We start from the raw sequence: 3,941 nt of genomic DNA on the forward strand, positions 1-3,941 counted from the left end.
GCATAAAGTCAGTGGTATCGCTGTCACTCTCAGTGCACGTGAGAAATTGCATTCCCAACCTCCTTGGTGAGAGTGTTGCAACTACTGAATAATTTGAAAGTAGCCTGTTTTGTCCATTTTCATGTAAAATTTTGCCAACAATAAGAAATAGACATGAATTGGTCAGCACCTCTGAGAAAAGTCTCCTTCCCCAAGCCATGCACTGCAGACTTTATATTTTTCATATCAGTTTAATCAGTTTTACACTGTTTAGACTAGATTAATTTTACAACAGAATTTAAAGCGAGTTGTACTTTTAGCAAGCTTGTAAATTCTGTTTCTAATTTATATCAAGTATCAGAAATTTGGTTAATAAAACTTCAGTGCTTTTCAAACATAGGGGCAAACCAAATGTGAGGTTAATGTCATTATGATATAAATTCCTTAAAATCTCCAGATAAAATTTCACATTTAAGAATTAATACCTTCCCAGAAAATATCACTTATATACAATGTGGATTTTTAAGTGAATACTCTCAAGTTTCCTATACTTATTTTCTGGGTACTGCATAGGATGATCAGAGTTTCTTATATTTCCCTTCGCCTCTTTTCTTAACAGAGGAATTATTTAAAACAAAAATAACATTTCCTGTAGCGGAAAGAACAAAATTATAATCATCTGAGCCTACCAAATACATTTACCCTCACAGCAAGGAATGGTTACAATGCTGGGATGTAGGAAAAATGGAAATCATCTTTTGTGTTGCAGAATCTGTATTCTAAAATGGTTTTTAAACCACTTTTTGCTCTTATGAAGAAGTATTTGGTAAGCTCCAAAGGACTCAAGAATCTTTCTCAGCACAGGCTAAATGCATGAATAATTCTCTTTTTTCAATTTTAAATCATCAACACGCTCAAATTTAGGTTTAAAAACCAGTGTATACGTTACCTGCCTCAAATAACTAAGAATTGGCATTCTCAAGCTTGCCTTTAAAAAAACTCATTGGTTGAACTGATTTTATGCGTGAAAAATTTCTCCCCAGAAGGATAATATTTTTGGAAAGGAGTTAAAACAGGGCTTTGAATGAAGGCATGTGTGTTAGCGAATGTGCAGGGCAAAAAGGTTGTAATTGACAGGTCCCTTCTGTGGTGCAAAAGTCACCATTACGGTAACTTTATGCTCCACTCAATTAAGCAGTTACTCTGCTTGTGTCTGGACTTGAAACAAGTTTGGAATTCAGGAGCTGTGATCCTGTAGGCAGAAAGGAAAATTAAAACATGTTATGCGAGGAAGTTCATTGATTTGAAAAGTGTTTTATCTTCAGTCAGGAACAGGCATATTAGGAAGATTTAAAAAAAAAAAAAGTGTTTCAAGACACCAAAAATCCACAGAGACAAATAAAAAAAAAAAAGAGGAAAACATTACAATGAAACTCTGCATCTGGTTGACATTTAAATAAAGCTGCCAGAGTACAAACAAATTTCAGGACACCAACCCTAGTGACATATTTTTTAAAGAGTGCAGAAAAGAAGTACTTGGCTGAGCAACTCTTAACACCACATGTGAAGGAACCATCAATATTTATTACATTATAGATTTGCCAAATGACGTGGTGCATCTGGGAATACTATAGAGACTGCCATGACTGGAACTTGATTATGTGCTTTCATATATTGGGCTGGGTACTCGGGCCAGATCTGGTTCTTTTGGAAGAGATAAGTGAAGTCTACTGACTTTGTAACTCTTTAGTAGATGAAAGTTAAGTGTACAGATGTCTGCACGCACTGTGCAAGTTGGGATGAAAAATGCTGTAGAAAAGAAAACCGAACCCCTATTCTTTGAGACGCTGGGAGTTGTGTTTATGTGAACTCAGTTCAGGCAAAGATGGGTTAGGCTGGGCTCCGGAGTGTTTTTATTAGTGGGCACAATTAAATTCCCTGAGCGGGGAGGAGCCCAACAGGTGCCTAGTTCCAAATTCAAGGCTACTTGCAGGCCCTTACAGAGTAACAAAACTAAACCTTGGAGGGAGTAATGAATTACTGTTTGTTTTAGAAGTTCTCCACTTTGGTGAGAAAAGCAGGCTGCAAGAAAAGCCTGGAGAATCTAGAGCCCTGATTCACTTCTGCCACCCGTGTCTCTGTACCCAGTCCACTGGCATCAAGCCAGGTGCCAAAACAGTATTTTGCTAGAATGACTTGCCACAAGGTTGTGAATTCTAGAAAGTATCAGATCTGAGGCCCAGGAAATGCCATCCAAGTGGTACACCAATTTAGCCAATGGACAGAAATGCAGCTTTAATGGACAGAAATGCCGTGGACTTTCTCAAGCATCTTCTGAACAGGGAGGGGCAGAAAAAATGGCCCATGACAGCTGCTAATTCTGGCTAATGGATATACAGATATTATATATCCAAGTGGATATATGGATAGCATGGATATTATACAATTGGATTATAGTAATGGATATTTTACTATTTGGCCTACTTTTGTATATTATTTAAAATTTTCATAATTTAAAGTTTAAGTAAGAGAAGGGGAAAGAAACAGCTCAGCTTCTAGTTTCAGCTGGAACCCAGCCTTAGCAGATTGAGACAAAAGAGGCAGGCGACTCTGTTCTTTCCCACACGATGGCACAGAGTTTCTTTGGAAGAGAAATGAAAAGTATTTGGGTTGACCTGTTTATTTAGCAAGATTTTGTTACCTTCCTACATCCCTCCTACTTTTGAAAATGGGACAAATATTTCCTTTTCCATGCTTCTGTAGGGATAAAGAAATCTATGTAAACATTCCAGAGCTTGGTTCTCTGTTGGCCGTATGGGAGGTAAGGCACTGGATTTTTGTGTTTGGTGGATGAAGGAACACAATGGCAGTTTCATGTGAGAGAAGGGCATTGCCTGAACAATCGTTAATAAAAGAGCACCTCCCCTTTCCCTCTGTGGCCTGTCGCCGACAGCATCTTATTTGATCGTCTCAACTTGCTACCCAAGACGTGATGCTCCTGATTTGAAAGTGAGCAAAGGAAGACAAGGGGGACCTCAGTGCCTCCTATGCTCAAAATGCTTTATGGTTTTCAAAGAATTTAAAATTTTTTCTGAACTTAGGACACCACTGGGAGAGGCAAGGAAAAATATTTAATTTTTTTCATGTTTATTTTTGAGAGGGAGAGAGACAAAGTGTGAGTGGGAGAGGTGTAGAGAGAGAGAGGGAGAATCCCAAGCAGGCTCCAGGCTCTGAGCTGTCAGCACTGAGCCCGATGCGGGGTTCAAACTCACAAGCTGTGAGATCATGACCTGAGCCGAAGACAGTTGCCCAACCGACTGAGCCACCCAGATGCGCCGGAAAAATATTTATTATCCCCATTTTATAAATGAGCAACTGAGACTTAGAGAGGTTAAGTGACTTGTGTCCAAGACTTCTTGGGTCTGGAGATGATTTGGGGTCTTTTATGCTCAGAGCACCTGGGATTGGTCTACACAGCTTCCTGTAAGGGTCCATTACATGGACGCCTTGGATCATTTGCTACCACCAACCCTCATTGTTCCTCACTGGGTACACAGTGAAATTCTGCAAATCTGTTCCCCATTGGAAACGCGCTTTGGCCCTCACGGTGGTTTCTGCCCAGAGAGGCTTGCAAAGTGTCAGCAGTAGCGTATGGGAGGGGAGAAGGGCTGAGCATGGGGATCTGGAAGGGGCTGGGCAGTTATGGGAAGAGAGTTTGCCAAATTAGTGTTTGTGGAGTTCAAGACTGGCATCCCCCCCGGAAGAAAAACGTGGAGGCTTCCGATTTTGCATGGGCGGCTTCCCATGCAGACCTGGGTTCTGCGGTCCCCACCCTGTGCCCCGGACAGAGCTGGCTGGGTGACCGGCGCACTGAAGAGCTGTCACGAGTCTACGCCGCCCTGCGGGAAGGCTTTGTCCGGCACAGAACCCTCCATCACTGTGGTCCTTTCTGCGCCTTTCCT

Source organism: Crocuta crocuta, unplaced genomic scaffold (genome assembly GCF_008692635.1).
Source record: "Crocuta crocuta isolate KB4526 unplaced genomic scaffold, BGI_CrCroc_1.0 scaffold41, whole genome shotgun sequence".
Classification (NCBI taxonomy): Eukaryota; Metazoa; Chordata; class Mammalia; order Carnivora; family Hyaenidae; genus Crocuta; species Crocuta crocuta.